Below are 13254 nucleotides of genomic sequence, written 5' to 3'. Positions count from 1 at the left end.
CATCTACAACCAAATCAAAATCCGGTGGTAAGAAGAAAGGGAAGAAGAAAAATAAAACAGATAAAAATTCAAAAGATAAACCAGAAAAAGCGGAACAAAATGATGAGAAACGCAAACCTTGTTATCCTTGTCTCATTTGTGACAAAGAGCATTTTACAAGAGACTGCCCTCATCGAGCAGAGGTTACGAAAATTGTCAAAGGTTCCCAAATGCCTGCTGTTTTGAAGGATCCTTTTCCAAGTCAAGACAGTAAGATGATAGGTTCTTCCTCAAATGCCAACGAAGAACCCATACTGATGATGTCCCATGTTAGGATTGCGACTCGATCGCATGATTATGGAAGTAAAAGTCCTGTTGATGGTAAAGAAGCAGAATCTTCTCATTCTAACCCATCAACCTCAGCTCCCGGTTCCGATCTGCTACAGATCGAGAAACCTAATCCAGACTTAGTAATCAAACCGCCCGCCAAGGGTATACTTCGAAAGTTAGCTTTCAATCCACATGCGAGAGCGGCTCATAACTATAACATTGTTGAAGATTTGGTTGTTTCACCTTCAGCAATGTCGGCTTTGGAAGTGTTGTAATCATGTCCAGCACAGCATAAATTACTATTGTCGGCTATAGGAGCTGTTGACGTTCAGGACTCAAACCTTATAATTTTCGATCTAGAAAATAGTACACTGCGCTTACCTCATCAAATGGCTTTCCAGATCCCAGTGTTAGTCAAAAACAGACCTATTTATAGGACTGTGATTGATGAGGGAGCCTCAACATGTATTATGTCGATACAGTGTTGGAGATCGCTTGGTTATCCTTCGCTAAATAAATCTCCGACGATTCTAAAGGCCTTTGATGGCCGTGGGTTTCATCCTTTTGGCATTCTACAGGATCTACCTATAGGGGTTGAAGGAAAAACTGTTAATCTAGATGTGGAGGTGGTTGATGCCCCTCTAGATTACAACCTTCTCTTGGGTCGTAGTTGGTCTTACGCTATGATAGCTATTGTTTCATCGGTCTTTCAGCTTATAAAGTTCCCTCATAATGGAAAGATCGTAACTATAGACCAGCTGACTTACTTTTCATCCAACCCAGCCTCTTCTGAAAGTATTCAACATATCGACAAAATGACTATCCCGTATAAGGATGTTGGAGTAGGACTAGTTAAAGATGCTAGTTTACTGGGAAATTTTCCTTTTCCTCCTATCAATGCATTGTCTTCTACTGCAGCCATTCATATGATTTCGTCAGACACCATTGTTTATGATGATCCTTGGATCATACCTTCCGAATCTGAGATAGACTCATTTGGTGGTGTGATGCCTTTGAGTCCATATGAAATTGCGTAAGAGGCCATGCAATCGTTTTCCGACCCATCTTCAACGAAACTTGACTCAATGAATGTGGTCCATGAGGAATCACTTTTCACATCAAACTCGGATTCAACAACGTTTTCCGAACTTGTTCACACTGATGAGCAAATTCGTGAAATCTTATGTGTCGATGATTTACCATGGGAAGATCTTCATCATAGATCTTCGTTTTTACCCGAGAGTGATCATTTTGAAAATGATTTTTCATCAATTTTTACGACTGAATATGTCAAGGAACCTCAAAATCCAATGAAAAGTCATGATTCAGAGTTAAATTTGGGAAACATTTCTCGAACTATTCCTATTGATATTTCGGTTAAGCCTAGAATTGTTGAAAACATTCATATAGGTGCCTCGTGTACGGAAGATGAATTTCAAATATATAAGGCCCTATTTCAAGAATTCCGCAACGTGTTTGCCTGGTCATATGAGGAAATGCCAGGAATTGACCCCACAATTGTTGTTCATGAAATAAAAACTTACCCGGACGCTAAACTCGTCCGGCAACGTTTGCGTCAGATTCACCAAAGAAAAGCTGCTTCTATTAAAGCAGAAGTTGAAAAATTACTCAAAGTAGGTTTCATTTATCTGATTCCGTTAACGGATTGGGTATCGAATATTGTTCCGGTTAACAAAAAGCAAGGGACAATAAGAATATGTATCGATTATAGGGGTATTAATCGAGCCTGTCCAAAAGACAATTACCCAACTCCCTATATCGATCAAATCATTGATGATTGTGCCGGCAGTGAAATATTCTCCTTCATGGATGGTTTTTCCAGATACAATCAAATCAATATTCTACCTGCCGATCAACCAAAAACGGCTTTCATTTGTCCATGGGGGACATTTTCTTATTGCAAATTACCATTTGGGCTCAAGAATGTCGTGGCAACTTTTCAAAGGGACATGTCTTACGCATTTCATGACATCAAGCACATTGTGCAACCCTATCTTGAGGATTTGCCTGCTCATTAATTACATCGAGCTGATCATTTCATCCATTTACGAGCAATATTTATGAAGTGTAGGCATTATCGGATTAGGTTGAATCCACACAAGTGTGTTTTCTATATAGAAACAGGTCGGTTACTGGGGTTTGTTGTTTCGAAAGCCGGCATTCGCGTCGATCCCTCGAAGATTGAAGCTATTGTCAAATTGCCTCCTCCTTTGAGTCTTCGCCAACTCTAAAGTTTGCAAGGGAAAGAAAACTTTTTACGTCGATTCATTGCTAACTACGCCAAGATTACAAAGGGTTTTACCCGGTTGTTGAAATAGAATACTCCATTCTTTGGGATGAGATAGCCGAGAAATATTTTGATGCACTAAAACACGCGTTGACCCATGCACCGTTATTGCATCCTCCCAACTACAACCAGGACTACTTCTTGTATCTCGCTGCCTCCCATTCCACCATTGGAATGGTGTTAGTTCAGGAAGATGAATTCGGTACTGAACATGCGATATATTACCTTAGTCTGAATTTAAATCCAACTGAGCTAAAATAGTCACATGTGGAGAAATTGGCATTGGCAGCCGTTCAAGTTGTCCAACCTTTTCATCATTACATTTCACTACGTAAAACTACAGTAATTTCTGATTGCAACGCTATGATCTATATTTTGACCAAGCAGTTGCTAGGGGGCAAGTACTCCAAATGGATTGTAATCCTGCAGGAGTTCGACTTGGAATTTGAAAAGTCTAAGTCGAAGAAATCTTTAGTTTTTGCGGAGTTAATGTGTGACTTCCCGCGTGCTGACACGGAAATTGTGGTGGAGGAGCCCATTGCGGACGAATCCTTGTTTCTAATCAGCACTTTAGATCCATGGTATGGGGATATCCTTGTTTATCTCTAGACCCAATCCTTTTGGCCAGAAATATCAAGGTCAGAATGTCACAAAATACGATTCCAGTCCCAACAATTCAGAATTATTTGAGATACTCTTTATCACCGTGGGGCGAACTCTATTTTTTGACATTTTTTAACTCACAAGGAAGCTGAAAGGGTTCTAAATGACTGTCACTCTGGAGCGTGTGGCGGTCATATGTCTGGGTATGCCACAACCCAAAAGATATTGCGCGCTGGCTACTTCTGGTTGTCTTTGTTTAAAGATTGTATTAACGCGGTCCAAAAATGCCACAACTGCCAAATTTTTGATCGAAAGATGCGCGCTCCACCTCCTCCTCTCCACCCTATAATTTACGTCGGTCCGTTTGCAAAATGGGGTATCGATTTTATTACATGTAACCCTCACTCGGCCGGGGGCATGTGTATATCATCCTTGCGGTAGATTATTTTACCAAGTGGGCTGAGGCGATGCCTACATTTGAGGCAGATGGCAAAACAGATGCGATTTTCGTGTTCAATCATATAATTGCTAGGTTTGGTGTTCCACAAGTGATTATCACTGATCATGGGCATCATTTTCTAAACGTTATGATGGTTGAACTTACAGGCCAGCTTGGCTTGCGTCACGATAGTTCAACTCCTTATTAGCCACAAGCTAATGGTCTTGTTGAAGCCATCAACAAAGTTTTAGTCATCATGATCCAACGAATCATTGGGATTCACAGGTCGAATTGGCATAACATGCTATTTTCAGCGCTTTGGGCGTATCGAACCTCAGTAAAAACGTCAACAGGGTTCACTCCTTTCCAACTAGTTTATGGTCTGGAAGCTGTGTTACCCATTGAATGCGAAATCCTGTCATTGCAAATGGCCATCGAGTTACTTCCAGCCACTTTCGAAGAGGAAAAATGTTTGTTATACTTGGCTCAGCTAGATGAGAATCGACGTGATGCTGCATTGGCGATCGAAACTCATGCAAAACGTATTAAAACTTAGTATGATCGAAATGTGACCCCTCGAAATTTTTCGAAAGGAGACCTAGTCTTATTGTACGTCAAGCTAATGATAAATTAGGCACTGGAAAATTCGTACCTATGTGGCATGGTCCCTATGTTGCCAAGCGAAAGCTAGCAAAAGGGGCCTATGAATTAGTGGACTTTGACGGGGACTCTTTAGGTAAACCCAGAAATGGTCTTTACCTGAAGAGGTATTATGCTTAAAAATGGCTGTGGAGGTTTTTAGTTAGGTTAGTTTTCTTTCTAGCTGGTGTGTTTTAGTTTAAAAAGTGTGCTTAGCTTAGAGAGTGTTTTTCGCTGTTATTCCTGCTTATCTTGGTTTTACTCTTGATATTGCAGATGTCGATGCCTCTCCAAACATACATTGGTTTTGCTGATGGTGCTTGTCATAATACACGAAACATTTCTTCCGCAGCTTGGGTTATCTATTCGCCCTCTAATGAGTTGGTATCTATGCATGGGGTAAGCCTCGGTCAAACAACGAACAACATTGCCGAGTATAGTGCAGTGATTGAGTTATTATCTGAATCTATTTCATTTGGGATTCAGAGTTTGATAGTGAGGTTAGATTCGGAACTCGTTGTATTACAGCTTAATAGATTATATGCCATTATAAATCCAGTGTTATTGAGATTATTTTGAGAGTGCGTCTCTTGGAACGTGAATTTGATTATATTGAATATCAACATATTCCAAGATCTTTAAATACATTACCAGATGCAATTGCTTCTCGAATGTTAAGTAGACATTTGCAATAATCTTACAAATAAATTTAAAAACATTCCATAACATGTTTTACAAGATAAGCCGGTAATAGTGATATAGTATAATATAGGAGTGTGTAAAAATATACATCGTCCTAAATCATAGGTTGAAAAACACCTTATGATTGGCAAAAATGATAAGTACAAAAAGCAAAAATGTCATATGTATGTCTAAAATAGGCGATCATCCTATCACTGGTGATGATCTCGATAAGAAACCACTGTACAGGCCACCTTACAAAGGAACCTCCTAAAAGGTCCTGGGACCCCAATCACATAGCGCTGTAGTCGACGAGGAATGTCATCTATGCCGGTTTCTAGAATGTCTCCTATCAAACACTCTAAATGGCTCTCCAATTCAGCCAAGGTCTCTGTTGATTCATCTTATGGGGTTGGTGCCACTGCAGTTGGTTGTTTCCTCTCGTAAGTCCAGAGAGCGGTTGGTCGCTGTGGACCCACATCTGCATTTAAAACTTTTTCTATCAGTTTTGGGACGAGATAAAAACAAAAAAATTTAAAATAGGAAAATGTTGAAAATGATTTTACCTGAGTCATCCCATTGCTCTCCTGGTGGAAGAGCCATGTTTGGGTCACCGTGAAAATCTACCCCAGCATAAGGAAAGTCCTGAATAGCAAAAACTTGGTTTTCCAACCAATGGAAATACTCAGGTTTGAATTGAATGACCTCTGTCCCCTCATCAAGATGACGGGCCATAACTGCAACCCATCGCATCAGTTTGGGCTCTCGAGGAAGTCCAGCTCCAACAGTGAGGTGTTGCGAGACCAACATTGGGACCCTCTCCAGACCAAAGCTCATAACTAAAGCACCATATCGAAAGGTCTTTAGTTGTCCGTTCTTAGCTCTGGTCAGTTGGCCTTTTACATTAGCCAACACAACATCGCACCAGTTGAAGATGGTGCCTCGAAAGCAGTCAACTGCCATCCGCATTTGGGATCCAGTGGCTATATGTAGTGCGGCACTCCCACAGAGCCTGGTAACAGTAAACGTGATCACCATGAGTTTAGGAGGGGATATGGTTTTGATATCTATCCCTTTGTCTCTAGTCTGGTTGTTACAGAACTCTAGCCGGAGGCTATTGACAGATTGGCCAGCTGGCCTAGTCCTGAATAGAGTCAAGTCTTCACCTCTCTTAGGCAAACCAGTCAAAAAGTATATGTCTGTCGGCTCCATTTCGAGCTGGTGACCACCAATGAAGAAACACTAGTCCTGTATGCTCCACCTGTCTACCAGCCACTGCAACAAGTCCACCTGGGCCCTCATGCCAGGTATGTCCCAGAATTTGTACAAGTCGCATGCCTTCAATGCATCGATCGAAGGTTGATGATTTAACGCGGCAAGATCTACGTCCTCATGCTCCCATTCTCGCCAATCAAGCATGATGTATACTCTACATCCAACAAAAAGGCGAATTAGAATATAAAAAATTGAATTGTTTGGGTGAATTTTGAGAAATTTAGGGTTAAAAACCCTTGCTGCGGGGACTGCACTCTTTCTGTTAGAGGCAGTGCATGGGTCCGCACCTTGACTTCACGACAGGTGCAGACCCCCGACTTTTTCCCCATTGAGAAAAAGTCGGGGTTCGCAGGCTGCCTGTGTTATGCCTGCGGGCCCCTGCGTGCGGGTTTCTAGCCTAAAAATCCTCTAAAAAATGAAATGAAACCCTAAAAAACAAATTGAAATGGATGAAATTGAAGAGTAGGATGATGTGGATTACCTGGAGGAGACGGCGCTCGATTCCGACAGACGGATTTTCCGCAATCTTCACGGGAAGTTTCTAACCAAAAGCTCTATTTTCTCACCCAAATCTCAAACGATAAAAATGAATTGACGAAAGCCCTTTTTATAAGTTTTTTGAATAAATGAATTGTAAATTTGTTTATGTTTCACTTTAGAAAGGTAACTTTTGCAACATTTTTATCCATTTTAAACAGGTATGAGTAATGTTTGAGTTTTTGTTCAGGATAACGGATTTTTCAGGCGAAATCGGTCATTTTCGATGAAAAAACATTAGAGTCACCTTTAAGCTCTTTTCTGACTCCTAAAACATGAAAAGGTTGCCGAGTTTTTCTTTTTAAACTCATTAAAATGGAACTAAAAAGATGGTCCACTTACAACTCTTTTTTTGATGGTAAAAACATGAAAAGATTGCCGGATTTTTTGTCGTTTCAAATTTGATATTGGTTATAAAACGACGTGTCATTGATCCCTTTTTTACTTTTTCGGATCAGAGGCACTAATTATGAAAAGTACTCCTTGGTCGTAATGATCAAGCGGTTCTCTCAAGTATTATTTTATACTTTTTCGGGCTTGGGAGACACAAATTTACGAAAAAGGTCAACCCTGGAGTCTTCTTAAGTTTTTTCAAAATCTCTAAAATTGGAAAACGCTGAGTTTCTCTTATACTGGACTCATTAAAATTTAACAGTAAAGGACCTGTTCAATTACAAACAGGAACGGACCACTCCTTCTTAGGGTTCAAATTTAAACTAAGTTGGACTCATCCAAAGGATGAGCTTATAATCAAGCAAATGTTATCCTCCTCAAGCTTGTCAAAAATAAAGAGGTACTTGCTAGAAATGGTGGGGGAAAAGAGAGAAAAATGAGCCTGTTTGTCATACTTTGTAACCACTCTTAAACACGACACTTTCATTCACCTGGGTTGGGAAATCTTTTGCCTAACAGTTGATCAAACCACATTGAAAGTCTTCAGTCGGTTTCTAGGTATTAACTTTGGGTCAATTGTCACCAAACCATCTGCTGTGTCATTATGTGTTCAAGAGGTTAGTGCAAATAAGCCATTCATCTACAAGATATCTATCATCCATCTTGACCATCCCTGAGTCAGTCCTTGCAACTAAATTTCTTCAAACTTGATCTATGATTTCGTGTTGTGGGCTTGCCTACAACGGATCGCTTTCTATCGACTTCAGCTCATTATCTAGAAAGATGATCTAGAAATTGTCAGTACCTTGGGATCCTCATGCCTCAATGGCAGGTTTCTCGCCTTCGACGATAGGTTGCATCATTGACCTTCGATCAAAGGATTCCGTGGCATGTTCGACATCAACACATCTATTCACATCTCATGGATTGTACTGAGTACTTTGAGAGCCATTGACATTAATGGTGGTTTCTCTCACACTTGTTAACAGTTTACATCATTGACTGGTAATCAAGTGGTTTCTACCATGTTTGACTTCAACACATTCATTCGCATGGATAGAATCGTACTGTTTCGGGAAGTAGAAATGAAGACCCTGGATCTAGTTTCCACAATCCAGGCTGCGAGGAATTTTGTATTCATTATATTGTGGACTATTCATAAATAGATGGCTGCATCCATACTGTGTCTACATGTGTCTATACTTGTGATGTATTACAAGATCATTCCTATATTAGAGAAGTAGTTAGTTTTCTAGTCATTTTTGATCTGAGTATGGGAATGCCTACCTCAACGATGATATGATCTGATATATATATTTTGCATTGAATGTTTTTACAGGTTCCAACCGGTCTCTCCACAAGATGATCCTCGAAATGATAAAGTACTTCACTCTTCCTAGATGAATAATGAAATCCTCATCTGCTACAGACTTCGCACTTTAGGGGGCAATCTGTTACACAAAAATATCATCACCATGACTATTTGCAGTTAGTATGGGTCTATCATCACTTGTACTATCCTCCTAAGCAAGTCTCAGACCTCAGCTCTTCGAGTCAAGCTTTGAAAATGAGAGAAAGACATTGAAAATCAACAAAGCTCTGGTTCTGCACTTTCTCTCACTATTGCTTGCGGTCCCGCACCCCCTGTTCACATTACCTGCGGACCTGCCCGCTCTGTCGCTAAACGAGTGGGTGCGGACCCCTGTGAAAGTCACTTTGGGTTAATTCTAAAAAACTCACTTTGGGTTAATTCTAGAGGATTATAGAAGGAATTTTGATGTGGATTGTTATCTCTTAGGTGGTTCATGCATCCCAAAATAGACGGAGCTAATCCCTTGATGAGAGGAGCTATCCCTTTGAAGGAGGGCTTTATCGCTTTAAAGGAGGACCTAGTAACTTGCCTCCATTGCACTATAAATTAAGGCATTGGGATGGTTGCTAGGGAGGTTAAAAGCTGAACATTTTTTAGGGTAAATGCTGGTGGAATTGAGACTTCCTAGTTAAGCTTGAGAGGAGAGATCACATACCTTTTTGGCTTCATCGGGAAGAGAGTGAAACTTGTCAAAGTAGAGGAGACTTCTTGTTGGACCTTGGGAGGAGCTTGTACAGCATCAAGGCACAGGTTGTAAAGTTCTTCTTTGATTTGAATTAATACAATCAGATTCATTTTTCTCAACAAATTGTCTTATGTCATTTGTTTCATGAATTCCTTGATCATCATGATAAGTATGCTTTATGATATTGGATTTTCAGGTGCTATTTAATTTGTTTGTTTGTTTGTGTTTGTAGATTCACTACAAAGGAGCTCATTTGGATCAAAAGAGTGAGGCTTCCACAAACTTGCATTGGACCCAATGTAGGCCTAAAACACTTGTTTTCCTTTGTTTATAAATTGCATATTTAGAGAAAGATAGTTTTTTATTGGCTTGCTTGTTGCTAGATATCGTTAGATTCTAGGAAGGTCAATCTTGTCTGCAAGATCGACTCATTCCGTGTGACAACGACGTGTCATTGATCACTTTTTTACTTTTTCAGATCAGAGGCACTAATTATGAAAATTAATCCTTGGTCGTAATGATCAAGCAGTTCTCTCAAGTATTATTTTATACTTTTTCGGGCTTGGGAGACACAAATTTACGAAAAAGGACAACCATGGAGTCTTCTTAAGTTTTTTCAGACTCTCTAAAATTGAAAAACGCTGAGTTTCTCCTATATTAGACTCGTTAAAATTTAACAGTAAAGGACCTGTTCAATTACAAACAGGAATGAACCACTCCTTCTTAGGGTTCGAATTTAAACTAAGTTGGACTCATCCAAAGGATGAGCTTATAATCAAGCAAATGTTATCCTCCTCAAGCTTGTCAAAAATAAAGAGGTACTTGCCAAAAATGGTGGGGGAAAAGAGAGAAAAATGAGCCTGTTTTTCATACTTTGTAACCACTCTTGAACACGACACTTTTATTCACCTGGGTTGGGAAATCCTTTGCCTAACAGTTGATCAAACCATATTGAAAGTCTTCAGCTGGTTTCTGGGTATTAACTTTGGGTCAATTGTCACCAAACCATCTACCGTGTCGTTATGTGTTCAAGAGGTCAGTGCAAATAAGACATTCATTTGCAAAATATCTGTCATCCATCTTGACCATCCCTGAGTCAGTCCTTGCAACTAAATTTCTTCAAACTTGATCTATGATTTCGTGTTGTGGGCTTGCCTACGACGGATCGCTTTCTATCGACTTCAGCTCATTATCTAGAAAGATGATCTAGAAATCGTCAGTACCTTGGGATCTGCATGCCTCAATGGCAAGTTTCTCACCTTCGACGATAGGTTGCATCATTGACCTTCGATCAAATGATTCCGTGACATGTTCGACATCAACACATCTATTCACATCTCATGGGTTGTACTGAGTACTTTGAGGGCCATTGACATTATTGGTGGTTTCTCTCACACTTGTTAACAGTTTACATCATTGACTGGTAATCAAGTGGTTTCTACCATGTTTGACTTCGACACATTCATTCACATGGTCAGAATCGTACTATTTCGGGAAGTAGAAATCAAGACCCTAGATCTAGTTTCCACCATCCAGGCTGCGACGAATTTTGTATTCATTATAAAGTGGACTATTCATAAACAGATGGCTGTGTCCATATTGTGTCTACATGTGTCTATACTTGTGATGTATTACAAGATCATTCCTATATCAGAGCAGTAGTTAGTTTTCTAGTCAGTTTTGATCTGAGTATGGGAATGCCTACCTCAGCGATGATATGATCTCACATATATATTTTGCATTGAATGTTTTTTTACAGGTTCCAACCGGGCTCTCCACAAGATGATCCTCAAAATGATAAAGTACTTCAATATTCCTAGATAATAAATGAAATCCTCATCACTACAGACTTCGCGCTTTAGGGGGCAATCTGTTACACAAAATATTGTCACCATGACTATTTGCAGTCAGTATGGGTCTATCATCATTCATACTGTCCTCCTAAGAAAGTCTCAAACCTCAGCTCTTCATGTCAAGCTTTGAAAATGAGAGAAAGACTTTAAAAATCAATAAAGCTCTGGTTTTTCACTTTCTCTCACTGTTACCTTCGGTCCCGCACCCCCTGTTCATATTACCTGCGGACCTGCCCACTCTGTCTCTAAAGGACTGGGTGCAGACCCCTGTGAAAGTAAAAAAAGCGCAAGTTTATTCTTAAAAACTCACTTTGGGTTAATTCTAGATGATTCTAGAAGGAATCTTGACGTGGATGGTTCACTCCTAGGTGGTTCATGCATCCCAAAAGTGAAGGAGCTAATCTCTTGATGGGAGGAGCATATCCCTTTGAAGGAGGACCTAGTAACTTCCCTCCATTGCACTATAAATTAAGGCATTGGGCTGGTTGCTAGGGAGGTTAGAAGCTGAACATTTTTGAGGGTAAATGTTGGTGGAATTGGGACTTCCTAGTTAAGCTTGAGAGGAGAGATCACATACCTTTTGGCTTCATTAGGAAGAGAGTGAAACTTGTCAAAGTAGAGGAGACTTCTTGCTGGACCCTAGGAGGAGCTTGTACAGCATCAAGGCACAAGTTGTAAAGTTCTTTGATTTAAATTAATACAATTAGATTCATTTTTCTCAACAAATTGTCTTATGTGATTTTTTTCATGAATTTCTTGATCATCATGATAAGTGTGCTTTATTATATTGGCTTTTCAGGTGCTATTTAATTTGTGTGCTTGTTTGTGTTTGCAAATTCTCTACAAGGGAGCTCATTTGGATCAACGGAGCGAGGCTTCCACAAACTTGCATTGGACCCAAGTTAGGCCTAAAACACTTGTTTTCCTTTGTTTATAAATTGCATATTTAGAGAGATAGAATTTGATTGGTTTGCTTGTCACTAGATATCATTAGATACTAGGGAGGTCGGTCTTGTCCGCAAGAACAAATCATTCCGTGTGACAATACACATGGCTATTAATTGCAAGTCATGGCTATCGCCTACTGTATTTGGCAAACTACAGGAGTACGTGGAGTTGAAGGCAGACTTTCAGTTCGTATCGATCAACGCATGGAAGGACCCTGAGTAGCAGTGGCATGACTTGCCTTACTTGGCAACTGATGATGCGATCGATGCAGTCCTTGATCATTGGCCAGCAGAGTGGCGAATTACCTCACACTCGGTGGTGGGATCGAGAAAGTCCATCGCGCAGCGCAAAAGGAGGAGGCCAAGCTCAAGATGGCGCAGCTGGCCGAAAAGAGGAAGAAGGAGGTTGCTGACAAATCCCAAGTAGAGAGCGATGTCGCACAACAGGCGAAAGAACATGTAGGTGGAGAAGAGTGTGGCTCTAACAAAGGTGTGAGGTCACCCTTTCTTGAAACAGAGGAAGAAATGGATGAGCAGACAGAGAAGCATGGAGCGGACCCGCAGATGGCGTCGTACCATATCAAGCATCCAATGGGACAGGAAAAATTTGGGCCACAAAAGAAATCTAAGGCCAGTAAGATGTCGCTGGATCCAATCACCCTAACAGAGGGAGATTTGAATGACATTAGAGACACAGTGCGAGATGTCACCACGGAGGTACCACAACAATTCGAGCAGCAACAACAACAAGTATTGGGAGCCATCTAGACAGGTCTGTAGGAGCTACAGATCCACGCATCACAGGCTAGCGTGGTGTCCACCAGCCTCATCGTCGGTACTTTAGAAGCCTTCAATATGCTGCATGTAAAGGACTCCCGACCAATAGTGCTGCCAGATGGAGCACTGACCACAGAAAATGGAGTTGATAGGCCCACTTTCAGTGCCCTCAAGGGAGTAGGGCTCAACTTGGCAACACTTCCTAGTGAGACACTCCACCTACTGCAAGATGAAGTGATTGTGAAGTTGAGGGTGGGCGAACAGTGCATTGTGTAGGTGATTAGTGAGCAGCAGATCAATAATGTGCAGCTGGACCTATAGCGAGAAACTTCCCTCATTGCCATGGGGGAGCTTACTAACAAAAATCAGCGCATGATTAAGGTCGTGAAGGGAGCATGCTGAATGGTCCTTGAATTGGCCATTCCTGAGGATGTAG

This window comes from Pinus tabuliformis, chromosome 6 (genome assembly GCF_031772625.1).
Source record: "Pinus tabuliformis cultivar Carrire ecotype Pingquan chromosome 6, CPIR1, whole genome shotgun sequence".
NCBI classification, from domain to species: domain Eukaryota; kingdom Viridiplantae; phylum Streptophyta; class Pinopsida; order Pinales; family Pinaceae; genus Pinus; species Pinus tabuliformis.
The sequence above is the reverse complement of the archived record's forward strand: the minus strand, read 5'-3'. Positions refer to the sequence as shown.